The sequence below is a fragment of the Agelaius phoeniceus genome, chromosome 31, assembly GCF_051311805.1.
Source record: "Agelaius phoeniceus isolate bAgePho1 chromosome 31, bAgePho1.hap1, whole genome shotgun sequence".
NCBI lineage: Eukaryota > Metazoa > Chordata > Aves > Passeriformes > Icteridae > Agelaius > Agelaius phoeniceus.
In genome coordinates this window covers 5,729,830-5,756,238 of record NC_135295.1, presented here as the reverse complement: position 1 = coordinate 5,756,238, position 26,409 = coordinate 5,729,830, and the positions used below count along the sequence as shown (strand labels likewise).

The 26,409-nt window shown below is 56.5% G+C and overlaps 1 pseudogene; it reads right to left on the bottom strand.

The window, feature by feature from the left end:
• Positions 1-10,286: 10,286 nt before the first annotated feature.
• The window catches only part of LOC143696216 (Fc receptor-like protein 4), a 30,817-nt pseudogene continuing 14,694 nt past the window's right edge, over positions 10,287-26,409 (bottom strand).

The window sequence follows — 26,409 nt, the reverse complement described above, 5'->3', positions numbered from 1 at the left end:
AGGATGAGGTTCCATTCTCCCCTTCAGAGGAGAAACTTATTGCCCTCTGGCAAAAATGGGGTGAAGAGGACGGAATTCTCCGGTTGGAGACAGATTTCTATGAGTTTTTTCGATGGGCAGAGCTCTTTGGGTTTTTTACGAATGTGCTATATGCCCTCGATATGTTCATCTGGGAGTGTATGGACTCCATTTTCCAATTCTTTTTGGACCATGGGTTTGGATGCCCCTCGATTTATCCAACCTTTTTGTTGCTCTTTCTAGTCTTGAAACGGAGAGCAGCTGTTTTTCCCTGGATTGCGAACTGCAAGGGGAAAGCCCCGTTCCCCCCAATTCCGGGGGAAGACCCTTTGGAGGGGGACGCTCTGCTGCTTTCCAGCCCCCCTGAACCACAGCGGGGGGGCGAAGCTTCACCCGCAGCCGAAGTTTTTTTTTACTGCGTCTTCGGAGCATGCTCAGACGGAGCCGGTTTTTCCCCCCTCTGGTTGCTCTCAGGGGGGATGGGAGTAAGCGGAGCCGCCCCGCCCAGCGCCGCGAGCGCCGCCCCAACCTGCCCCGCGCGTGCGGGCGCTTCCCCGCGCGGCCCCTCCCGCGGCCGTCCTGCTGCCTCCCGTGCGGGCTCCGCCACCTTCTGCGACTGCGCTTCCGCGGCCGATGTCCGGCTCAGAAGATGCTGCCGACCCCGTGCCACCCCTGCCACCTCCCCAGGCGGCCCCGCTGCCCGCCCCGGCAGTTCTGCCACCTGCGGCGACTCCATCCTCCGTGTCTGCATCAGAGGCTGCCCTGGAGCCGGTGGCGGCTGCAGTGGCGCCTCCTGCATCCAGCGTGACTTCCTCCCCGAGTTTTTTGGGTTGTCCCGGGGCTGCCCCTATGGGGGGAGCTGGGACAGGGGAAGAGGGCGTCAGCCTCTCCTTCCGTGGAGGAGGCATGGCCCTACAGCTGGCTGTGGGCGCAGCCCGGCTGCCTGTTTTCAAGATCAGCATTCTTGGCGGGCCGGGAGGTGTTTGGTCCGGGGTTTCCCCCTGGGGGATGCGAATCTCTCTGCCACCCCTCGCGCACCCCAGCAGCGAGGGGGAGGTGGGTCCCAAAAGTTCTGCCCCTGGTCCCCAGCCCAGAGAGGGTGGAGGTGGTGCCGTGAGGCAGATGGGAGGAACACCTGGTGCATTTGCATTGCAGAGGCAGAGGGCACAGCAGGAAGCGAGCATCGCTTTTCTGCTGTGGGGAAAGGACATCCCCAGACCCGAGACGAAGATTCTTGGGACAGCTTCTGTCTTCCCATTGCCGGCATGCCTCGGTGATTTTGGGGAAAGGAAGCATTTGGTCACCACTTCTGCCATTGTACTGGCAGCAGGGTGCGGGTCTGTGCCAATGCAGAGCCTGCCCAGCAGGGGGCTGGGCCTGGGCTGTCTGGCTTGGTTGCTTGGGCCAGGGCCACCTCCCGGCCTCCTGTTGGGTTTGGGGGCTTTGCTTCCCCCTTCTGGTCCTGGGCCACCTTTCTGTGGGCCAGGTCTGGGGTTCCTGATCCTTCCACATGGGCCAGGGCCCCCAAGGGCCTCTCTCTGGCTCCTCTGCTGCTGCTGCTCTTTCCGACAAGACAAACAAACAAACAAACAAAAAAAAAAACCAAAAAAAAAAACCAAAAAAAAATTGAATTTAATAAAAAAGGGTGAAATAGCTGGCAGCAGCTCAGAGGCATTGAGGAGCAAGGGATTGGCTTCAGCCCAAGTTGTTCAATAAAGGGCTGTGGCAAGACATTTCAGAAATTTTCTCAAAATTGTTTGAAGACTGTCAATGGACTTTTGATAATTATTGATGGACTTTTCTGTAGCAAGCCTGTTTCAGGACCTAAAGAAACTTTCAGATATGGCAAAGAGGAACATCTTCAGACCATGGACTTTTCCTGAAACTCATCTTCTTGGACTTGAATTTTTTTGCATTCTTTTTTGCATTTTCTTATATTGTAGAATTGTTTTAGTGATATGATAGAATTTTATGTTTTACAGGTGAAGAAATTCCCAGTTAATTCCACAGGAGCAGTTGAGTGGGGTTTGACTTGAAACAGATAACCTCTCAAGTGTTTGTATTTTCCTCGGCATGAGTACAGCAGAGAAAATTACAAACACTTTTTCCTTTTAACATAACTAAATAAAAAAAAGGTGACAAGTCGCAGACATCTTTCATGAAAAATCCTTTCTTAGGATTTTTCCTTGTGAGAAGCTGCAGTTTCAGCAACCAAAAGTAAACAATGGTTATCTGCTGTTGTGGAATGCAACAGGTAGACCTGTGATTGGTCTCCTGTGGATGTTGGGATTTCCTGACCACTCATGGCAGAGATGGCTCTTTCTCTCTGTCTGAGACACAGATCTTTGTTATTCATTCTTTTCTATTCTTAGCTTAGCTAGCTTCTGAAGAAACCTTGTCCTTTCTATTTCTTTTTAGTATAGTCTTAATGTAACATATATCATAAAAAAATAAATCAAGCCTTCTGATCATGGAGTCAACATTCTCGTCTCTTCTTCATCCTGAAAAACCTTGTGACCACAGTCACAGGGACCAGGGATCATGGCTTGAGGGGACACACCATCCTGGCAGGCCTCCAGGCCCAGCCCCAGGCTGCTTACCTGCTCCTGAGAAGGAGCAGCACTGTCCTCCAAAAGATCCTTAGTGGGAGCATGAATCCCAGTGAGAGTGGGCCTGCTGCCAGTATTTGAGATGTCCTCGGTCTCGGCGGTGTTGCTGTTTGTCACGGCCACATCCTCACTTGCTGCCTTGTCTGCCTTTGCCCTGTCCCCGTTCATTGCAGCCTCAGAGTCTTCTGAGCGCTCAGCCCAATCTGGGTTGACATCAGACTCTGCCTGGAGCTCGGTCAGCCCCGAGGCAGGCTGGGCTGTGCCCTCAGCTGCTGTGGGGCCCACCTTTCTACGTCGTCGAATGCGCAGCAATTTCCCAAACATCTGCAGGAGAATAAAGGGCAGGGAAGCCAGGCATGCTCCGTGGCATGCTCCAAGCCTGCTGCTGGGCTGAGCAGGGACAGCAGGCCCAGCCCAGCCGGGGGTAACTGCAGGTACCTTCAGGGTTTTGCACAAGCGGCCACGGCCGGCTTCCTGCTCTTGTGTCTTCTCCAGGGCTGCACCTGGCAAAGAGCGAGCATAGCCAGAGCTGAGGGGCTGCGGGAGAGGCCGGAGAACACAGCCCAGCCCTGCGCTCCCCAGGCAGGGAGAGCCCCGGCATGACCCAGGCGATGGAGCGCGGCCATTGTGGGCTGTCTGCTCTGCCCCTCTTCCATCCAGTCCGTGGGCATGTCCCCAGGGCATGGGATGGGATGGCATGGGGCCAAGCTGGCTGTAGCCATCAGCCCTGTGGCCCAGCTCTGCTACTCACCATCCTGCAGCGTCTGGATCTGCTCCGGGTCTTCAGGCTCTTGTGCTGGGGCGGCTCCAGAGCTTCTCTTCTTTTCCCCCCTGAACACTTTCAACAAGCCGGGCAATCTGGCTGCCATGCCAGAGTCTGTTCTTGAGGGTGCCTTCAAGAGAGATGCCTCAGGATATCGCCATGTCAACAACTGCACTTGTGCCTTCAAGGCACCTGTGACAGACAAACCTCAGGAAGGCTGCAGGACAGCAAGTCCTGCACTCTGCTCTTGAGGGCTCCTGCCACAATGACAGGAGACTCCTCCTAAGCCATTCAGGTGACCAAATCCCACCGTTTGGACTTGATGGCGCTGGCCGCAGGAATGGCAGACGCCTCGGAAAAGCTCCGAGTCACAGAGTCCTGCAGGCTGGCCTCGAGCTCAGCTGCGGGAATGACGCTGCGGAAAAGCTCCGGCTGAGACGGGAACGAGCGAGCTGTGCGGGGGCTCCTCACGGCACCGCTCTGTCCCCTTCTGTCCCGTCGCCTGTTCCGAGCACCCGGGCAAGCTTCTATTTCCCACGTGTCACAAAGGGCCCTTGGTCACCGGCTTCCATTCCATGCAACGCCGACCCTGCTGCAGCGTGCCAGCCAGGGCCCTTGCACACACTGCCGCCTGCCCCGGGGCCGCCCCCAGCCCGGCCAAAGTAGCCCAGGCTGGAAGCAATCCCTGCACCCACGTGTCTCAGGCAGCCCCACAGGATCTCTTGCAACTGCTCCAAACATCAGCAAATGCTGCCCTGCTCTGTGGGCTCGGGCCAGTTAAGAATCCTCACTTCAGGAAAGCTTTACTTCCCATTGCTCAACTCAAGGACTTGCAAAAGTTGCAAACTTCTCCAATGAATAGCCACGAGAATGGGAATGCTTTGGAAGTTTCTTCCCTTCTCAAAGCAGCAACTCCTTTGCCTTAACATCATCCACTGCAAGTCACTTGACCAAACATAACACTACACAGAGCCAAAAAGAAGGCCATTCTTTGATTGGCAAGTGCTTTTCCAAGAAGGGATGATCATCTCCTAATTCTCTTAAAGGAATAAAAGCTCTCAAGAAATGAAAGACCACTCAGCGTTACAAGAGTAACCCAAACAAATGAGTAGATGGCAAAAGGGCTAATCCTCCCCCAGTACTGATATCTAAGTGGCCAAGAAAGTACAGCTCTCCCCTCTTGTTCCCTGCAGGAGAAACAGGACCAGGAAAAGAAATAGTCACAGAGATTTTTTCTGCCCTCCAGAACCAAAGCTGTGCCAAAGCACAGATGCTGCCTTCAAAGGGACTCAAATTCAAGCCCAGACCTCTCACCTTCCAGGAAACTCCTTCCTCAAAACCCACCCCCCAAACACCCCCAGAGAAGCCCTCAACACCCCGCCAGGACCCCCAGCTCTGCCCGTCCCTCCGCAGAGCTTTCCCAGCCTCCAGCAGGGCCCCTGCTTCCCTGCACCTGCCGTGGGAAGGCACTCAGGAGGATCTGCTCCAAGGCTTTCCCTGGCTTGGAGCAAAGCCAGCCTGCCAGGCCTATGGTTCCTGGGTCATCCTTCCCAGCCAGCCTTCCCGTGCACGGCTCTTCCATGGGCACATCTGCGCTCAGCTCGCACTTCTCCACTCTGGCAGGCCTGCTGGGAAAGGATCCAGAGCAGCCTGGCAAGCTCTTTCTCCAGCTCCTTCTTCACTCTTGGGGGAGCTAGAACATCCCACAGGAAAGACACTGCTGCCACAAGAACTGGGTGGCATCAGGCAGCTCTGGGGAGACCCCTCAGCACTGCTGTATCCTGAGGGAACGCTGCTGGCCATCCCTGTGCGTATCCGCAAAAGCTTCAAATCAGCTGCCTCAGCTTCCAGGGCCTCTCTTGGCCAGCATCCTGATGTGGATGCAGGGCTGCTGCCAGGCACCGCTGGCACCCAGTGGGACAGGACCGGCTGTCTCGTGTCCACGCAGCAGCCCCGACACACAGCCAGGGCCATGCCGAAAGCAGACAAATGCTCCCGGCTCAGCAGAGAGGAGCAAGGAGCACTGGGCTGCTCTCAGCCTATCTCAGCTGGGCTCACTCCACCACACACCATTTTAAGGCTGGCTGATGCCCAGCTGCCAGAAATCCCTACCTTGTTGTCTCCAAGATGCACAGGGTGAGCCAATGAGCAGGACACCTTGGGAGGCCTTTTCCTAGGCCAGGGACACACCAAGATCAGCCAAGACTCTCCGCGCTCCCTGGCCCATACATCCGCACTCTGTGCTTGCCCTGGGTCACAGCAGCTCCCACCAAGCAGGATGCAAATGCATATTGCCAAGAGTTGAAACACAGCAGACAGGAAAGATGTGAAAAGTGTGTGTGTAAAGGCCTTTTAATTCACAGCTCTCACAGAGGGCTTTGGGGCTCATGGCTGGACAGAGATGCTCCTGCTCATACCTTTGTCCAAAGGGGGTAACACACCCTGCTGCAGGTGCTTGGGTTGGTTTCCACAGGTCCAGGCAGATGCCAAACCTACACTTCACTGCCTTTTCCCTGCCCCTCTGCCAAGTTCAACAGGCCTCAAGGACTGAAAGGAGCACAGAAGAGAGCCAGAGGGGGACACTCACACTTGCCTCACTGGGAGCTCCCTGGGAAGCTCTTTCCTTGAGAAGCAAGCCCCTTTCCTCCAAAGGCATTTCCCCAAATGTGCAGCTTTCCTAGGGAACACCAACACACCCTTAAGAAAAGCTGGCAAGGCTGAATGACTTCAGGTCCTTTCAGGACAGGCACTCCAGCTCTAGCTCCTATTCCCCCAAGTGAGTTTCCAGGTGCAGGTTCAGACGTGCAGCCCCAGGCCCTCTACAAACACAAGCTGCCCGCTGCGTCTTCACCTGCCTCAGCTCCTGCCTGCGCTCACAGCACCAAAACCAGGCTGTTCCTGAGCCCTGTTCCTGCAGGATGCTCTTGCCAGCACCTTCCAGGACTCTGTGCTGTGCACACAGCGCTTTTCATGCCCGCTCCCAACAGGCTTTGGAACACAGGGCACAACCTGGCTGGCTCTGCCACCTGCACAGCCCAAACACAGGTGGAGGAAGAAGCAGCAGGGGCTGTTTTGCGGCCATGCCCAAGAGAGACTGGAAGGGTGCCCTCCCTCTGCTCTCCCTTGGTTGGCTTTCTGCCTGGGTCTGAGCCTGGGGCTTCCATTCCACACTTGTGGGGACCAGAACCACAGCCGGGATCCTGGCACTGCCTGACAGCGCTCCGGGCACTGCCTGTCGCAGTGAGGGTGGCTGTGACAAACCTTTGGGTCCCCTGACTTCAGGGTGAACGTGGTGCAAAATAGAAGAGAAGGAGAGGGAACAATGGAGTGCCCAACAAGGAAATTATTTTAATGAGAAATAAAAATGGGAACTATGCTTAGGAACAGAACACAACATAGGGAGAAGCTCCAAGGGCCAGAAACAAGGAAGAGGTAAGAATATATAGTCTTGGGGGTGGAACATTCTAGAAACCATACTCTATATGGAACACATGTAACCAATAGGGGATTGGAACTTGGACTAATGAGCATAACTACTCCAAAGGCTCTTGGGAGGAGATCTGAGGCTTGCCCTGATTTAGATGAATGTTTCCCAGACCTTGAAGATCAGGCTTGGTTTGTTTGGTGTGAAGTCCAGCTGACCCTATGCCTTAGTTTGGTTGACTCCAACATCTTACTCTTTTCTTGTAAAGCTAGAAATAAATTCCGTAGACACTGCATTTCTTGCAGTGTTAGGAGAAAAAATGCAACTTTATGGTCTCATTTTTCAATGGAACACTTCTGAGAAAGATCCTTTGTTAATCACACAGTGGGTTTTTCTTCCTTATAGGTCTCCAAAAACAATTTTTACAACCATGGAGATGACAGCTGAAATCATAATTAGAGCCAGAATGAGATTGCTAACGATGGCAAGCCAAGATTTTGTATTTATTTCTTTACCTGTGAAAAGGGTTGATTGGGCTTTGCAAAATTCAGACTTGCAAATTGCATCGCTAAATTATTCAGGTGTTTGTTCTATTCATTACCCAGGCCACAAATTGTTGCAAGCTAAATTAAGTTTTAGGGAAAAACCCATGCTAAGTGAGGAGCCTTTAAGTGCTATAACTCTCCTCACTGATGGAGCAGGGAAAACACACAAATCAGTAATAGTATGGCAAAATCAAACAACCAAAACATGGGAGTCAGATGTTCAAACAATAGAGGGCTCTCCTCAGATTGTTGAACTGGCTGCAGTAGTTTAGAGCATTTCAGCTCTTTTCAGAACTTTTGAATTTAATTACAGATTTATCTTATGTTGCTAGTATTGTTAAAAGAATAGAAGCATCAGTTTCAAAGGATGTTACAAATGATATTGTTGGCTTTCTACAATTTTGACACTCAGAACTAACCAATATTTTGTCTCTCATATAAGGGTTCATTCCTCACTTCCAGGATTCATGGCAGAAGGAAATGCGAGAGCCGACAAACTGACAATGGTTTTTTCAAACACTTTGCCAAACATTTTGAACAAGCAAAACTGAGTCATGCTTTTTTCCATCAAAGTGCACAAGCACTGGTGCCAATGTTTGGCACAAGCATGATTAGCACAGATCAAAACTGCACTTTTGGCAGCTGCAAAGGCACATGAGAGGCACAGATGTCAGGAATTTTCAATCCCCCCATTTACCTTCCAATTTCTCATGGAATAACGGCATTCCAGGCATTGGGAATTTTGAATGCTCCAGCTGCTCTCCCCAATTCCCATTAGATAATGGCTTTCCGGCCATGAGGAATTTGAATCCTACAGCTCTCCCTCCAAATTCCCATGGAATAATGGCATTCCAGGCATCAAATCCTCCAGTTCGCCTCCAAAATTTCCCCCAAAACTATGAAATAATGGCATTCCGGGCATTGGAAATTTTGAATGCTCCATCTCCTCTCCCAAATGCTCACGGAATAATGGCATTCAAAGTGTTGGGAATTTCAAATCCTCCAGCTCCTCTCCCAAATTCCCACCAAATTCCCATGGAATAACAGCATTCTGGGTGTCAGGACTTTCAAATCCTCCCATTCCTCTCCCAAATTCCCATGGAATAACAGCATTCTGGGTGTCAGGAAGTTTGAATCTTCCAGCTCCAATGTCATATTCCCACCAAAACTGGAAAATGGAATGACTGCATTCCAGGCACCAGGAATCCCAAATCCTCCAGCTCCCCTCCCAAATTCCCATGGAAAAATGGCATTCTGGGCATCAGGAAGTTTGAATCCTTCAGTTCCCTTCCCAAATTCCCATGGAATAATTGCATTCCGAGCATCAGAAATTGAGAATCGTCCAGTTCCCTTCCCAAATTCCCATGAAATAACTGCATTCCAGGCATTGGGAATTTCAAATCCTCCAGTTCCCATCCAAAATTCCCCCCAAACTGTGGAATAATTGCCTTCTGGGCATTGGGAATTTTGAATCCTGCAGCTCCCTTCCCAAATTCCCATGAAATAATGGCATTTGGGGCATACAGAATTTGGAATCCTTCAGTTCCTCTCCCAAATTCCCAAGGAATAAGGGTATTCTGGGTGTTGGGAATTTAGAATGCTCCAGTTCTCCTCCCAGAATCCCACCAAAGTTATGGAATAATTGCATTCTGGACATCAGGAATTTTGAATGCTTCAGCTCCCTTCCCAAATTCCCCATGGAACTCCCATGGAATACTGGCATTCCAGACGTTGGGAATTTTGAATCCTGCAGTTCCCCTCCAATATTCCCAAGGAATGAAAGCATTCCAGGCATTTAGAATCCTTCAGTTCCCCTCCCCAATTCCTATCAAATTCCCATGGCATGGGAAATTCCCATCAAATTCCCATGGATTTCTCACCCTTGTGTACTGTTGCTACTATGAATTCAGAAAAGGTATCAGGAGAAACATGGACATATTTAAAAGTCCCAAAGCTCGAAAAGTGTGTTACATCTGTTTGCCAGATGTCATTAGGTTTCAACCCTTGTGAGTTTGTACCTAACATTTGTGGCAAAGAAAGAGTCTGCTGACACTGTGAGCAAGGATTCGCTACATCCCGTGCTTGTGGCAAAGTCAGGTGGAATTGTTTTCCCAGTGCTCGGGCATTTTGATGGTAGAAATCATGAGAAAGTTGCCCTGCCCTAACTTTTGTGGTATAGTGACTGTCATGGCGAGGCCATCCGCCTTCACATCACCTTCCAGTGCAGGTCCAGGCAGAGGGGTGTGTGATCCAAAGTGCAGAAGGTTGTATTGCTGAGACCTGGGAAGTGAAAAGTTGTACAGAGAGGGTAATAACAGAAAAAGAACTTTGTTAGAGACTTCCTTCAGGAATGAGTGCTGAATTCTCTCAATGATTCCTGTACCATAAAGAGAATCACAAACAATGTTAATACAGCCTGGGGACATCGCAGGGACAGCCCAGGGCATTCCCGGCATCTTCCTGGGAGTCATTCCCAGGGATGTCCCCGGGACAGCCCGCAGACATTTTGGGGACATCCCTGGAACATCCCAAGGCATTCCCAGGGACATTCCCTGAGCCATTCTTGGCAACATTCCCAAGGACATCTCGGGGAATTACCTGGATCAGTAAAATCAGGATCAGGAACAACAGGATCCAGAAAATCAGGATCAGGAAAAGTGGGATTGGGAAAATCGGGACTGGGAGAAAGTTGGGATCAGAAAAGTGGGATCAGGGAAAGTGGGGTCGGGAAAAGCAGGATCAGAAAATTTGGGATTGGTAAGATCGAGATTGGGAAATTTGGGATAGGGAAAATCGGGCTCAGGAAATTCGGGACGAGGAATAGCGGGATCGGGAAAATCAGGATCAGGAAAAGTGGGATTGGGAAATTTGGGATCAGGAAAAGAGGGATCAGGAAATTTGGGATTGGGAAATTGGGGCTCAGGGAATCAGGAGATGCCCTCAAAAGCCGCGTCCTGGTGGGATTTGAGGATCCGCAGCTGATCCGCGAGCTGCCGCGGAGGCTGAGCCTCCTCCTGGATCCGCTGGAATTCATCGGTGCCGATGATGAGCGAGGCCAGGGGTCGATCCCTGGGAATTCTGAGGGACATGGGCCAAGATCAGTGACAGGGGATAAATATCCAAGATTTTGGGGGGAAAAACCACCAGATTTTCAGCCAAATAATCCGGGTTTTTTTTTTAATATCCTGAATTTTGGAGGAAAAAAAACCCTGACTTTTCAATGAAAAAATCCTGAATTTTGGGCAAAAAATTCCTAAATTTTGGGGCAAAATATGCTGAATTTTCAGTGAAAGAATCACAAATTTTGGGGCAAAAAATCCTAGATTTTGGCGGGGGAGGGGGGAAATAGCAAATGTTGGGGGGAAAATGTTGGATTTTGGGAGCCTCACATGAGCTCCTGGATCAGGTCCTGGTGATGACTCGGATACTTTTGGGTTTGTCCCAGAGTGAGGGCAGCGCTCTGGGGGCGGTGGTGACATTGGTGAAATCATGGAGCAGCACGATGGGGCTGGAGCAGCCCTCGGGCTGTGGGAAAGGATGGGGTGAGACCCCAAAATCCCCACCAAATTCTCCCAAAATCCCACGAAAATATCCCGTAAAAATCCCCCCCAAAATACCATAAAAATCCCATGAAAATCCACCAAAATCAACCCAAAATCACCCCCAAACTCCTCAAAATCCCTACAACCCAAATTGCCCCAAAATCCTCCAAATCACTCCAACATCCTCCAAATTCTGCACAAAATATCCAAATATCCTCTAAATCCCCCAAATCACCCCAAACTCTCCAAAATCTGCCCAAATATCACCCCAAATCTCACCACACTTCCCAAAAATCACCTCTGAATCACCCCCAAAATACCTTAAAATCACTCCAAAACCCCTCCTAATCCCCCAAATGGCCCCCAAAATAATCCGAAATCACCTCAAAATGCCCTCCATATCCCCCAAATCACCCTAAAATCTCCCAAAATCCTCCCAAAATCCTTCCGGTGCCCAGATCCCCCCTCCCCAGCCCTGCCCGGTTCCCCTCCCGGTGCCCCCTCGGTGCCCGACCCCGCACCTGGCGCTCCCCGGGCAGGCTCTGAGCCCCGAAACTTCTGTGGAGCCTCTGCCGAGCCCAGGAGGGACCGGGGGGGTCAGGGGGGCCCGAGGTGTCCCCAGGAGGGTTTTGGGGGACCCGGGACCCCGGGGTGTCCCCGGCATGGAGGGAGGCGGATCCCGGGCAGGGGCGGCTGTCGCGTGTCACCATTGGGGGATGCGGATGTCGCGATTGCCGCCAGGCCCGGCCGTGGGCAGCGGCAGCGGCTGTCGCGAGATGTCCCCAACGGCCCCCGGCGCGAGCGGCGCGGTCCCCAACATCCCCAACAGCCCCGGAGGCGCGGGGGGGATGGAGGATCAAGGGGTCCCGGAAAGGACGGGGTGAGACCCCAAAATCCCCCCTCAGGACACAGCATCACCGTCGGTCCCTGCAGCCTGGGACAGTCCCGGCTCCCACAGTGCGATGGCAGCCGCGACCGGCGACAGTGACCCGAGGCCGGGACTCCGCTCCCGCAGCGCCGGGGGATCCTCCCTGGGGTCCCCGGGCCCCTCCGCCCTCCCGGTGCCCCTGGCCGAGGCTCCGCAGCAGCTCCGGGGCTCAGACGCCGCTCGGGGAGCGCCGGGTGCGGGCTTTGGGCACCGGGCGGGGATGGGCTGAGCTGGGGTGGGCCCGAGGGGCTCGGCAGCTGCCGGATCGCTGCCCGAGGTAACGGGGTGGCACCGCCACAGCTGCCCGAGCCCTTGGTCTGTGTCACCCTGAGAGGGGACAAACAGGGAGCGGCAGCTCCTTCCCCGCTGCAGGGCAGGGGTGAGGGAACCAGTACGGAAATGCAGCAATTGATCATTTTGTTCCTGTCCCCAATGGACTGAGGGAGCCCCAAAAATCCTGCGAATCCCAAAAGGATCTGTTCAACAACCTGACTGGGACCCTCCTCAATCCCGAGCTCATCAGGCAGAGCTGAACAAACAAAAACCATTTCTCCCAGTTTAATCACAAAGCTGCATTTTGGGTCCAATAAGAGGGACAGGGGTGCTGTGCCCCCTGGCACTGGGGGATGGAATGGGGAGCCCCTGGGAGCACTGGGAGCACTGGAACGAGGAGCTCTGGGCAGCCCCACATGGGTTGTGGGGTTGTGGGCAACCCCTGAGTATGGGAGCACAGGATCCAGGGGGGGAACACACAGGGAATTCCCTGGGGCAGGGACCCCCAGTGCCCCCAGTGCCCCCAGTGCCCCCAGTGCGCCCAGTGTCACAGCACGCTCTCGTAATCACAGGGGTCCCACTGTCCCTTGTGGGGTCCCGACAGCTCCGCGTTGGTCACCTGGGGATCCCGAGGCGGGGCAGGGCTGGGGGACCCCCGTGGGGGCTGTGAGAGTGACTCCGGTTGTGGGGACCTGGGTGAGGGTGACACCCGTGGGTGACGTGTCCCTGTCCCCCCCAAATTCTCCCACTGCCCACTCGGTGCCCATGATGTGGGTGTTGAGCACAGCCCTCCCCTCCAGTGGGGGGTCCTGTGGGGATAAGGGGGGGTCTCAGTAGTCTGGGGAAGGGAAAAGGGGAGTCCCAGCCCAAGCCCTGACTCACCTGTCCTGGAGCTTCCTGGGTTCTGCAAGGGAAAGGGGAGGGGGTGACCGAGGGGACACCGGGACCCCTGAACCTTCCTGGGACCTTGCAGCTCCAACCACCCACGGGTCCCCCAAATCCCCACTGCAGCCCTGATTCCCACCAGATCCCTGATTCTACCCAGACACTCTGAGCACCCCTGAACCCTCTGGAACTTCTGCACCACCACAGGGCCCCCAACACCCCCGGTGTCCACAACCCTCTGAGCCCCCAGAACCCCAAGCCTGGCAGAGAGAGGCACCCCAAAACTCCCCCAGGATGCCAGAAAGATCCCCCAACATCCCTGCACAGACATCCAGGAGCTCCCCAAATCCTTCAGGAGCTCCCAGTGCCACCCCAATGTGACACAAAGCCCACCCAGCGATGTCTCAGTCTCTCTGCAGGCCTCTCAAAGTCTCTGGGCCAGATCCGAGTCGGCAGAGACTGGGGGGTGCAGCCCCAACACGGCCGACTGTGGGGAGACACTCTCTGTGCCCCGAGGGTGCTGAGGGCACTCAGGCTGGTTGCCTTTGCTGCAGCAGAGATGACAGAGACATCGGTAGAAGAGAAGGGGCCGATTCCCAGCAGGGGATAATCCAAGGTTTTTATTAAGGAGTCCCGAAGGAGCTCCTGCACCTCAGGGAGCCTCCTGCCGAGAGCCCCGGGGGATGTCCGGAGGTCACATTTAAAGGGAGGAGGAAACCAAAAGTAGATAACATTTACCAACCAATAGGTATCTCTGGGGGATGGGTGCTGGGGGAATAGAAATACAAAACAGCGTATGGGGCAGGACTTGGGGGGCTGACCCCAAACCTCTGGCTAATCACTCGATGACTTGGACCGAAACTTCTGGATAGGGCGGATGGGATGCTGAGTGATTGACAGAGAGCCAGGGTGGGGGTTTTGGGGATGATCTCATCCCGGGAGAGGGATAACACAAGTAAAAGGAAGGGGGGGGGTACAGTCTGGGATAAACCATTTGGGAAAAATATGGGAATACAAAACAAACTACTTCAAAGTATTACAAAATATAAGAACGCACTACAACACAGCAATGACACTGGAGCCCAACCAAGACCCTCCAAACTGCCCCCACACCCCCCAGCACCCCCAGCTGAAGTCACTGCAGGCTAAGTGTCCCCCAGCTCAGGGGCCCTGGGTGCTGCCAAACTCTGCCACCACTCCGGGGGCTTCCCCTCACTCCAGGACCCCCATCCCCCACATTGTCACCCATCCTGGTGATGCCACCAGTGACAGCCCCCGATGACAGCCAGGAGCAGGAGCAGGAACAGGAGGGTCCTGCCGACATTCACAGCCACTGCTGGGGACAGAGGGGACACATTGGGGTCACCTGGAACTCTGGGGGTCCTGAAAACCCTGGTGACCCCGTGTGACCCGCCCTGAGACCCAGGGTGTCACCTCCAGGGCCAGCTCAGGGCTGAGTGCCCAGAACACACGGTGCCCGTCCTGTCCCAGCTGGTTGGTGGCCACGCACTGGTAGGTGCCCCAATGTTCCACATCGAAGTCCCTGAGCTCCAGGAGGGGACCCTGGGCCACCTCCTGTCCATTGTGCAGCCAGGTGAAGGTGACAGGGGCTGAGGCCACCTGCACAGATCAGCACAGGGTCACAGGGTTACCTGCACGCACCTGGTGTGACAGGGGACCAGGGGTGATGGTGGCATTGGCCAATGGCACTGTGGGGACAGAGACAGGGCTGGCACAAAGAAAGGTGGGATGGGGGTGATGTGGGTGGGGTCACTCCCAGCCCAAGGGTCCTGCTCACCCAGGACAGTGACATTCATGGGGTCACGCTTGGCCTCTCTGTCCCCGTTGCTGACCCGGCACCGGTACTGGCCGCTGTCATTGTCCCCAGCCTGGCTCAGCTCCAGGCAGGGGGCTGGAGCCCAGAGGTGCCCATGAGCCCTGCTAACCAGGAGAAGGACAGCGGACCTGTCCCCACAGCCACCGTGCAGCTCAGCACCAGGCTGTCCCCAAGTGTCACCTGTCTCCCAGGGGGCTGTGCTGACAGGGACACCCCCAAGAGCGGGACCCCTATGGGGGGACACAGGAGGGATTGGGGACCCAGGGGGGGTGTGGGACACGGGAGGGGAAAGAAGGGGATTGGAGGGGAGCAGAGAGGATCCCAGTGAGAAGAAGGGGACCCTGGGAGGGACGTTGGGACCTGGGGACAATGGCGAGACTCCGTGGGAAGGGGGAGAGACCCAGGCAGGGATGGGGAACCAGACGAGAGACTGAGGAGCCTCAGGGAATGATTTGGGGTTCAGAGATGGGAGGACCCAGGGAAGGCAGAGAGACCAGAGGGTGGAGCAGGGACCTTGGAAGGGGTGGGGAATCCAGGGAGGGCTGGGGAGGACAAAGAGAAGGATGAGGGATGTGCAGGGGGAACTGGGCAGTCATGGGGGAAACCAAGAGGGACTTGGGAAATTTGGGGTGACCCAGAGAGGAGTAAAGGGAGAGATGAAGGATTCAGGCAGTGCTGGGGAAACCCTCAGAGGATGTTGGGCTTCCCTGTCCCCATCCTTGCACTCACTGTGCACTGTCACTGTCACCTGCTGTGACTCTCTCCACTGTGACACCACCCGGCCCCCACAGAGGTAGCGGCCACTGTGGTGCAGCCGCAGGGAGGACAGGGAGAGCTCAGTCCCATCATGGAGCCCCTCCAGTTTCTTCCCATCATGGCAGAAGTACACATCCGTGAGTGGTTTGTTCTGCCAGCTCCGGCAGCGCAGTGTCACCGTGTCCCCCTCCAGCAGCGCCCGTGCTGGCACCTGAGCACCAGCCAGCCTGGGGGACAGAGGGGTCCTGTCACACCAGGGCCATCAGGAGGGTCATGATGGCACCAGGAGGCACCAGGAGCCGCCCATTGTGAGAGAGAAGTCTCCTTGCACAGGGATGCTCTGGGATGTCCCCAGAGCAGGGGACGGGCTCTGGTCACACCAGGAGGTGACCCATGGAGCGGAGCCCACCCAGAGCCCTTGGGGTCCCCATAGGAGCCAGGCTGGGGACATCCAAACCCCCCTCACCATGTAAGACTGTCACCGTAGGGCTGTGCCCAGTGCCAGGTCTGTCACATGTGTAGATGCCACCTTCGGTGACAATGAGGTGGTCACGTTCCTGCTGCCCCCAGCGCTGCCCGTCCTTGTACCAGGTGGTGGCACCGGCGGTCCCCGAGCCCTGGCAGGTCAGGGTCACCCAGTCCCACGGCACCGCCGGCCTCCAGGGGGGCTCCACCAGGAGCTGGGTGGTCTGGGCACCTGCAGGTGACAGGGGACACCAGCCTACCAGGGCCAGCGTGGGGCTGGGGACAGTGGGGTGGGGCCATGGCATCCCCTGAGGACTCACCAGCGAGGCCGAGGGTCTGGGCTGGAAGGGAGAAGGGACAGGGCTGGGTGGGGGTGGCACTGCAGGGAAGGAGGCACCAGGGTACAGGGTGTGGTGGCTGTCCCCAAAAACTGTCCCTGTTGGGACAGCAGTTTTTGTGGGAAAGTGTGTGTGGGTGGTCTCAAAAAGATTTGGAGAGGTAGGGGGACATGTCTGTGTCACAGCCACCCATGCACCACATCCCTGTGGCACAGACGCCTTGGGAACAGGGACACTGAGGCCACCCTGGGCTGAGGCAGAACATGGGGACACTGTGGACACCCTGGGCACTGGGATCGAGGACACCACGGACACAGCTAATGATCCCACCCCTGTGATCCCATCCCCATGATCCCATCCCCATGGCCACATCCTCACCGTTCTTGTTCCCTTCTGTCCCTGCATCCCAGTTCCCTTGTCCCCATCCCCAGAGCTACCTGAGCCCAAAGGTCTCAGTCCCCACATTCCTGTGCCCACATCCCCATCCCCAAATCCCTGCCACCTGTTCTTGTCCCCAAAGCCACCCTACATCATTCGCAGTCCCACCAAGGTCTACTGTGGGTAACATGGACTGGCACTGCTGGCATTGGGGACCCCAGGGGACCCCACAGCCCCCCTGTGCCCCCTCCCCATCCCTGGGGTGTCAGGCCCGTGCCCGGGGCACTCACCCCACAGGAGCAGCGCCACCTTCCCGGCCATCCCGGTGTCTCCAGCCATGTGCACTGGCTGTCACTCGCTGCTGTGGCCACTGCTCCCCTGGCTGGCGGCTCTTTGGATGAAGGCGAAGGAAACGAGGTCACGTCCATCCCCATGCGTAGGTGGCCCTTGGTGGGGGCAGGGTGGCCACAAGCTGGGCACAGAATGGGGATGAGGGCGGGTGGGACATGGTGGGAGATGTGGTTTGCAGGAGTGGGGGGCTTGGTGGGTGTAGGGAGCCAGGGATGGATGTCCAGGGGAATGTGGTTCCTGAGGAGGGGGAGTCATGGGTCTGGGGGTGTCCAGGGCTGGGGGACTCAGGGATGGGAGTCCCAGGTGAGCATGGGCTCCAGGATTTGGGGTCATGAGATGGGGATGCTGGGGGAATGGGGGTCCCGTGGGAATGGCGTTCCTGAGAGAACCAAGGTCATGGGGGAAGGGGGATTTCAGGGCATTGAATGAACAGGAGAGGGTTCCTAGGGAATGGGGTGCTCAGCCATGGACATCGTGGATAATGTCAGTACTGGGATGAGGGTCCCAGAGATGAGGGGACATAAGGAATGGGGATCCCATGTTTAGATTCCCAGTGGAATGGGGGTGCCAGGGATGAGCAGCTGCTGGATGGGCACAGGAGTCTCAGCTCCTTCCCTGGGTGCCTCAGATTTTGGTGTGACCCAGAGTAAGCAAAGCCCCCCTGGGATGCTTGTTTCCTGTGCAGGCATCACATGGGGGTCCTGGGTAGCTCTGCCTCTGTGCCCTCCACTGTCCTTGATTTTTTTGTGTTTTTATTGCTTTTCTTTCCTTATTTTCCTCACTTTTGTGCCAGGTGCCCTCTGCCCCCGTTCCTGGCTCAACAATCCCGGGGAGCACCTGAGAAGGGAATGGGTTGGGGGGAGCCAGGGGAGGGGAAAATGGGGAGCAGGGGATGCAGGGAAGGGTGGGGAGGCTGTGGGGGATGGAGGTGTTGGGCTGTGCCCCCTCAACACTTTCACTTTCCTTTTCCTGGACAAGAAGGAAGAGACCGTTTGTGCTGAGAGTCAGATGGGAAAGGGGGGGTTCTTTCCTGGGGTGGCACATCCAGAGGCTCCTGTCCTGGGGGGATCCTGTCCCAGGGGTGACACATACTGGCATGGGGGGTCCTGTCCCAGGGGGTGGCAGTTCCAGAAATGTCCCTGCACATTCCTGGCCGGGTGCATGTCCCAGGGGTGGCACATCCTGGGGACCCCTGTCAATGCAAGGGTGGGGCCCAGCCATGGCCCAGCCCCACTGCACAGGGATGGCCATTGCCCAGCCCTGCTCTGCCCAGCCCCAGGTGGCAGCCAGCACCTGAGGGTCCCCCCTGCCCCCTTGGCTTTGATTCTGGCAGCTTTAGAGCTGCTGCAGAGGGGAGAATTCTGTGGGTGGAAAAAGGCCCTGCCTGTGGTTTGCTCAGCCCTGCAAGAAGCACAAACCCCAAAGGAAGCCCAAGCAGTGGCTCTGTGAGGGCCTTTGATGGTTTTCAGAGCAGGGCTGGCTGGAAACCCCCACTGCAGGGCAGCTGAGAGGGAACCAGTCCGGAAATGCAGCAATTGATCATTTTGTCCCTTGCCCAAGGGACTGCGAAAACCACAAAACTACTGTAAAGACAAAAACAATCTGCTCAACAAACTGACTGGAACACTCCTTCTTGAAGAAAACCTGCAGACTTCTGGAACATCCGGGAATTAATATTTGGGTTGGGCTCTTGCTGCCAAATAATAGGGAAAAGTGTGGAAATATTGAGCAGGGGCTGCACACGAGGGGCTGGGGAACAGGGGTGTCAGAGCAGGAGCAGGCAGGGCCCAGGCAGGGGAATTCAGGGCAGGCTGGAGTGGATTTACCAGGGAATCAGACCCTGAGGCACACAGGGGCATTTCCACAGATTCCTGTGCACTGTCCCAAGCATGGACAGAGCTTCTCCCCTTCCTCCATGGGAAGTCAATCAAGTTTCAGGGTGGGAATGAGCAAAATGGGGAGAGTTCCTTAATATGGCCCAAGAAAAGTCTTCCTTAGGTGCTGGGTTGCTGCCCAGCAGGCAGGGAGCAATCCCATGGAACTGTTGGACACTCAGGGAGATTCCACCCTCTGTGTTATCCACAAGCAAACGCTGCTGTGGGATGCACCAAGGGGGCTGCTAAAGGGAACCAAAAAGTCTCATTTCACTGTGATTTGTTTGTGGTTTTATCGTGGTTTTATTTCCACTTATTTGTGTGTTAATTGTGTTTTGATTTCCTCTTGTTGGGAAAGCAATGATTAAAAGGATTCTATAAACCAGAGCATTTTATAACTTGTCAGTTTCATTTTTGAGGAGTTTGTTTTTTATTGGGAAAATAATGGTATAGGAAAAGATTTATGCCTTTTTTCTATGGATGTATAATTTTGTCACAGTCAATTGGGCATCAAGTGTTTCCTGAGATTGCTAAGACAGGAAATTTGGGTGACAGGAAAAAGCCCAGGGATTTGTGAAGCAGGGACCCAGAGCCTCCCAGGACAAGCCTGGGGTGCCCCAGGGTGGGCTCTGTGCTGGGCTCTGAGTCATCTCAAAATCTGAGACCAAAATATGACCCCAAAATTGTCCAAAGCAATTGGGCATCAGGGAATTCAACCAGCTTGATCCTGGGATTTACCATCATCAGGGCAAGGTCATAAAAGATGCCTCCTTAAGTTTGGGCACCCCAGAGGTCACAGGGCCCCACTGGGGACAGCGGGAATGCTCAAGGCCCAGCCAGGACAGCGGACCCCAGGATGTGCCACCTCTGGGAAAGGAATCCCCAAGGATGTGGCACCCCCAGAACGAGGAGCAGCTCCCAGGGACAAGAGCCTGGGACAAGACCCGGGTGTCAGCACAGCAGAGCTGCCCTTTTCCCTAAAGGCTGGACCCCTCTGGATGTGCCCCCTGGACAGAATTCATGTCCTTGCCTCAGCACAAACCGCTGCAGGAAAGAGAAAGAGTTGGGGGGCCACAGACAGGGAGCCCCATCCCCCACAGCCCTGAAACCACTGCCTGCACCCCCCAACCCCTTTTTTCCCTTCCTGGGATTCTCCCAGCTGTTCCCTGGGATGGTTCAGCCAGGAAATGTGGGGAGACAGGAAAAAGCCCAGGGGTGTGGGGGGCAGAGACACAGAACCTCCCAGGAGAGCCATGGGGTGCCCCAGGGTGGGGACTGTGCTGGGCTCTGAGTTACCCCAAATTCTGAGGCACCCCAGGAAGGAGCTGTGATCCCCGTGCCCACCCAGCCACTGCCCATCCCTGGCACCCCCCATTCCCCTGGGAACCCAACCATGGGACCCCCATTGCCTTGGTCTCTCCTCCCTGGGGACCCTCATCCCAGGACTGACATTGCCCAGCCCCACCATTGCCTTGATCCCATCCCATGGGCTGCTTCTTCCCCAGAGCCCCTATTCCCGAGGGTCCCCTTTTTCCCCCATGCACCCCCAGCCCTGGCACCCACACACCATGACCCCAAATCCTTGGGGACCATGTTCCCACAGCACCCCCATCCCTGAATGCCACCTGGCATGGAAACCCCAATTGCAGTGGACTCCCATTCTCCTGGACACCCATCCTTGGTTCCCCACATCCCCTGAGCCCCCCACTCCTGGCAATGGCATCCCCCACCATGTCCCCAGGCTGTCCCCACCCTGCCCACAGCCTGTGCCCAGCTTGTGGCCACCCTGCCCCCACCAAGGGCCACCTACGCATGGGGACGGACGTGACCTCGCTTCCTTCCCCTTCATCCCAAGAGCCACCAGCCAGGGGAGCGGTGGCCACAGCAGCGAGTGACAGCCAGTGCACATGGCTGGGGACACCGGGATGGCCGGGAAGGTGGCGCTGCTCCTGTGGGGTGAGTGCCCCGGGCACGGGCCTGACACCCTGGGGATAGGGAGGGGAGGGGGCACAGGGGGGCTGTGGGGTCCCTGTCCTCGAGACATCTGTGCCACAACAATGCCCCCACTGAGACGTTTTTCAGGGCCAGCCCCCACTGCCCCTTGCCCCCGTGCCTCTGACCGCACAGTGCCACCCCCACCCAGCCCTGTCCCTTCCTTCTCCTTTCCAGCCCAGACCCTCAGCCTCGCTGGTGAGTCCTCACGGGATGCCATGGCCCCACCCCGCTGTCCCCAGCCCCACGCTGGCCCTGGCAGGCTGGTGTCCCCTGTCACCCACAGGTGCCCAGACCACCCAGATCCTGGTGAAGCCCCCCTGGACACCAGCAGTTCCATGGGACTGGGTGACCCTGACCTGCCAGGGCTCAGGATCCACCGGTGCCACCACCTGGTACAAGGACGGGCAGCGCTGGGGGCAGCAGGGACGCACCAATGTCACTGTCATCATGAAAGGCACCTACCAGTGTGACAGACCTGGCACTGGGCTCAGCCCCCCTGTGATTGTCTCAGAAGGTGAGGGGGGTTTGGCTGTCCACAGCCTGGCACCCACGGGCACCCAAAGGGGTCTGGGTGGGCTCCGCTCCATGGGTCACCTCCTGTGTGACCAGAGCCCATCCCCTGCTCTGGGGACATCCCAGAGCATCCCAGAGCGAGAGGACCCTGTTTGTGGAATTGATGACCTCTGGTGCACTGGGTGTGACTCAGTGAGGGTTCCGATGTCAGCGGGACCCTTGAGATCCCTGTGATGTGATGAATCCCCTCTGTCCCCCAGACTGGCTGGTGCTGCAGGTGCCGGCGCGGGAGCTGCTGGAGGGGGACACGGTGACACTGCGCTGCCGGGGCTATTGGAAGAGCACGGTCACCTCGGTGTCCTTCTACCAGGAGGGGAAGGAACTGGGGGTGTTCCCCAATGTCACTGAGCTGTCCCTGTCCCCTCTGCAGCTGAACCACAGTGGCCACTACAGCTGCAGGGGCAAGGTGGGATCCTGGGGGTGGAGGGAGTCACCACCAGTGACAGTGACAGTGCACGGTGAGCACCACAAAGTCCCCACCCTGACACCCCCAAAGCCCCCCCCTAGGGACTTGGGGACCAAATTCCCTCTCCCCTCTCCTTCCCTGAGCTCTTCTCGGTGCTGGTGCTGGTGGGTCCCCCCAGCCCACCCAGGGGTCCCCCCGAATCTCAGCTGCCTCAGCACCCCCAGCCCCCTGCAGTCCCAAGCCCCCTCCTGCACTTGTTCTACCGGGACAGGAAGATGGTGGGAGACCTGCAGAGGTCCCCACAGCTGCTGGTGCCCACCCTGGGGGTCTCCCACTCGGGGAATTACAGCTGTCAGCTGCACCCAGAGGGGGGGGGTGTGGGGAAAAGCAGCACCTGGCTCCATGTCATGGTGCACAGGGGGTGCGGGATGGGCACAGGGAGCCCCCACAGACACCTCGGGTCCCCTGATTGGGCATCTCCAAGTCCCCAACAAAAATTTCCTTGCTCCTTCTATTAGTCCCCTTGTGCCCACACCCTTCTGTGTTATGACCCCATCCCTGACATCCCCCATCACACCCATCCCCCATCCCTGTCCCCCCACACCAGCTGCCAGCCCCTCCCTGTGCCCTCAGCCCTGTCTCTGTCCCCGCAGTGCCCGTGGCCAATGCCACCATCACCCCCTGTGCCCTGGACGTGACACCGCAGGACACAGGGACACACAGGGATACAGGTGGGGTCCCAGAGGGTCACCAGGGAGTGCAGGACCCCTGGGGTCATGGGTGACCCTGAATGATCCCCCTCTGTTTCTTGCAGTGGCCGCAGGGGTTGGTGGGGCCCTTTTGTTCCTGCTCCTGCTCGTGGGCGTCATTGTGGCCTGGAACTGGTGGCACCGTGTGGGTGGGTGACAATGGGGGGGACGGGGGTCCCAGGGGACTGTAGAGGCCAACCATAATTGGGGAACGAGAGTGTGGCATTCACAATCCCTGAGTTGTGACATTGGCTGGGGGTGCTGTAGAGCTTGGGGATGTGCAGGAGGGTTGTTCAGGGATGTTGAGGGTTCTTTCAGGGGCCCTGGGTGTGTTTGGGAGGGTCTCTGTCCCTCCTGGGCTTTGGGTACTTAAGGCTGAGTTGATTTGGGGCACTGAGGATGTTCATGAATACTGGGGAGCTCCAGAGATGCATGAGGGTCCTGTTGAAGATTGAGGGTCCCATGGGACTTCAGGAATCCTGAGAGCAGTCAGGGCCCTGGAGACCCCAGAGTCACCCCTCCCCTCTTTCCTCTGCAGCTGCCAGGAAGAACCAGGAAAGGTGAGTGGGAGGCTCAAACCAACCGCTCTCCTTTTTCCCCAAGCCTCAAGACCTCCCATTTCCTCCCCCACATACCCTTTGTTCCCTCAGGCTCCCCCCGGATCCCCCGGCCCCCCCAGAGGAGGGGGAGGTGCTGTACACCCACGTCGTGGTCACCAAGAGAGCAGGGGGTGAGTATGGGGGGGACACACGCAGAGGGACACGTCACCCACCAGTGTCACCCCACCCAGATCCCACAGCCCATGTCTCTCGCAGCATCCCCCTGTGCCACCACCCTCCAGGATGCCCAGGTGACCTACGCGGAGCTGTGGGGACCCCAGGGGCGACCGCGGGAATCCGGTGACATCTACGGGAATGTGCTGTGACACTTGGCGGAACTGGTGGCACTGGGGGTCCCCACCCATGGGCACCCACTCGTGTCTGTGCTGCCACTAAAAACTGCCCCAATCCCTCCCCGTGAGGGCACAAAGATCCCAAAAGACTGAAAGAAGAACAATTTGCTGAAACAGCAATGAGAGAGAATAAAACCAACAGAAACAGCAACAAGGTTAAGTGTCCAAATTGCCACACAAGGAACAATTTCCAGGGAAAGCCACCAATAAGGAACAAAGCCCAGACATTTCCCCCAGGAGGTTTCCTCCACCAGAGGAACCTGGCAGGGCTCTGGACCTTCCTTGCTCTGATGGTCAAAGTGGTCTTCAGGAGGCTCTGGATTCTCTTCTCCCCTATCCCAAACACCTCCTCTGCCCTGTTCCCCACACGAGGATGTCAGAAAGGCCCTGTGGGGATTCTGGAGCCGCCTCCTTTCCCAGGGCAGTTGGGATCAGGCCATGGCACAGGGTGGGGTGTCAGAGACAGGAAAAGTTTGATGTCTGGAGATATTTTGGAACACCTGTGTGTAGCAGGGGTGGGTCAGGCCTTGCTTTTGGTGAGACAGGGCCCCGCCTGTCCATCAGTCTGTCAGCCGTGGCACACTGGGGACAGTGTGATGCTCTGCCAAAGCCAGCTCCTGAGTGGCCGGGTGACCAGGAGTGCCAACTTGGGCGAGGGCCCTTGGTGGCCCAACTGGCTCAAAGGACAAAGCATGAGGTGGCCAAGTCCCTGACCGTGTCTGTCCCATCCACGCTGGAAGCCAGCAGCTGGCAACTCATTTAAATGAGAAATATCTACCAAGGAAAGTGAGAATGTTCCTGGAATGGAAAGAAGACACATGTCTAAAAATCTTTTTAATTTCAAAAATGATGGGGCTTCCAGGCAAAAGTGTAGGAAAAGGAATAATAGCTGTTTTCTAGGAAATTTATAAACCAGAAGAGAAGCAACAACAGAAACCCAGAACTTTCCCTCCCGCTCAGCGCTGTTGGTTTTTGTGGCAGTTATAACCGCGGCCAGCAGGGGCCGCTGCAGGGAGCACTCCCGGCCAGCAGGGGGCGCCCCGCTCCAGCTCCATCCCCTCATGGGCCGTGGCGCCCTCAGGCGGAACGGAGGAGGGCAAATCGCTCCTTTTGCAAACTCACAGCCACCAATCGGTCCTGGCACCACCACCGGCAGCGGGCAGAAGCCGCCAAGGCAGCAGGTTGGATCCCAGTGCCCACTGGCAGAGTAGCAGTGTCCCGGGGCCAGGCACACGCCCTGCACAACACCCGTGACCGCTCTCCATGATCCCGAATGGAAGGAAGGCAGCGCCTGATCCCAGGCAGGTGTTGTGTCCACAGCAGCACCTCTGGTGGCTTTACACCACAATTCCTGCAAACCCTCAGCCTTTCACTCAGGTGAGGAGGGCAGGGATGGAGCAGCTTTGGGGACACCTGGAATCCACACAGGGTCACTCCCCACTGCCCCACCATGGCCGCAGGCAGAGCCCCTGCTCGGTATTCCCACAGCTTTCCCTCTTATCTGGTGGACACATTCCCAACCCAAACCCATTCTTTCCAGGAGATTCATGAATGCTGCAGGTTTTGTTCAAGAAGGATGGTCCCGGTCAGGTTGTTGAGCAGAATGTTGTGGGTCGTGCAGTAGTTTTGTGGTTCCCTCTGTCCCTTACAAAGAGCAACAAATGAACAATTGCTGCATTTCAGGACTGGTTCCCTCACAGGTGCCCGCCCCTGCAGGGGCACTTTCCAGCCAGCCCTGCTCTGATAACCATCAAAGGCCCTCGCAGAGCCACTGCTTGGGCTCCCTTTGGGCTTTGTGCTTCTTGCAGGGCTGAGCAAACCACAGCCAGGCCTTTTTCTACCAACAGAATTCTCACCTCTGCAGCAGCTCCACAGACCCAGAGCCTCTCGGAATCTGTTTTGGGTGACCCCCAGGCCGCCGGCACCTTGTGGGGGCTGTGCTGGGCTCTGGGTGACCCAAAATCTGAGGATCCCAGGGAAGGAGCTGAGACCTATGGGCCCATCCAGCAATTGCCCATCCCTGGCACCTCCACTCCCCTGGAAATCAAATCATGGGTACCCCATTTCTTATGTCTCCCCCTCTCTGGAAGCCGTATCCCAGTACTCACATTCCCCAGGATCTCCATGGCCCAGGACCCCCGTTCCCAAGGAACCCTCTCCTGTTCATGCCATCCCCTGAAATCCTCCTTCCCCTGGCATCTTGATTCTCTCTGGAACCCCCATTCCCACGGGATCCCCCATTCCCCCAGCATCCCCATCCCATGACCCCAAATCCCTGGAGCCCACATTCCTCTTGCACTCCCATCCCTGAGTCCCCTCAGCCCTGGGCACCCCCATTCCCAGTGACTCCCCCTCCTCAGCACCCCCATTCCCAGGGACCCCATCCCTGAGACCCCCCCCATTCCCCTGGACACCCATCCCCACATCCCCAAACCCCCTGAGCCCCCCCCACTCTTGGGAGCCCCATGTCCCACTGTGTCCCACCAAGCCTTGTCCCCATCCTGTCCCCACCCTGCCCACAGCCTGTCCCCAGCTTGTGTGGGGGCATCCTTGTGACATGGGGACCCTCCAGATGCCTGAGAATTGACAGGACCCCTCTGTCCCCCAGAGTGGCTGGTGCTGCAGGTGCCAGCATGGGCACTGCAGGAGGGGGACACGGTGACACTGCGCTGCTGGGGCTGGCGGAAGAGAACGGTCACCTCAGTGTCCTTCTACCATGAGGAGAAAGAGCTGCAGGTGGTCCCCAAT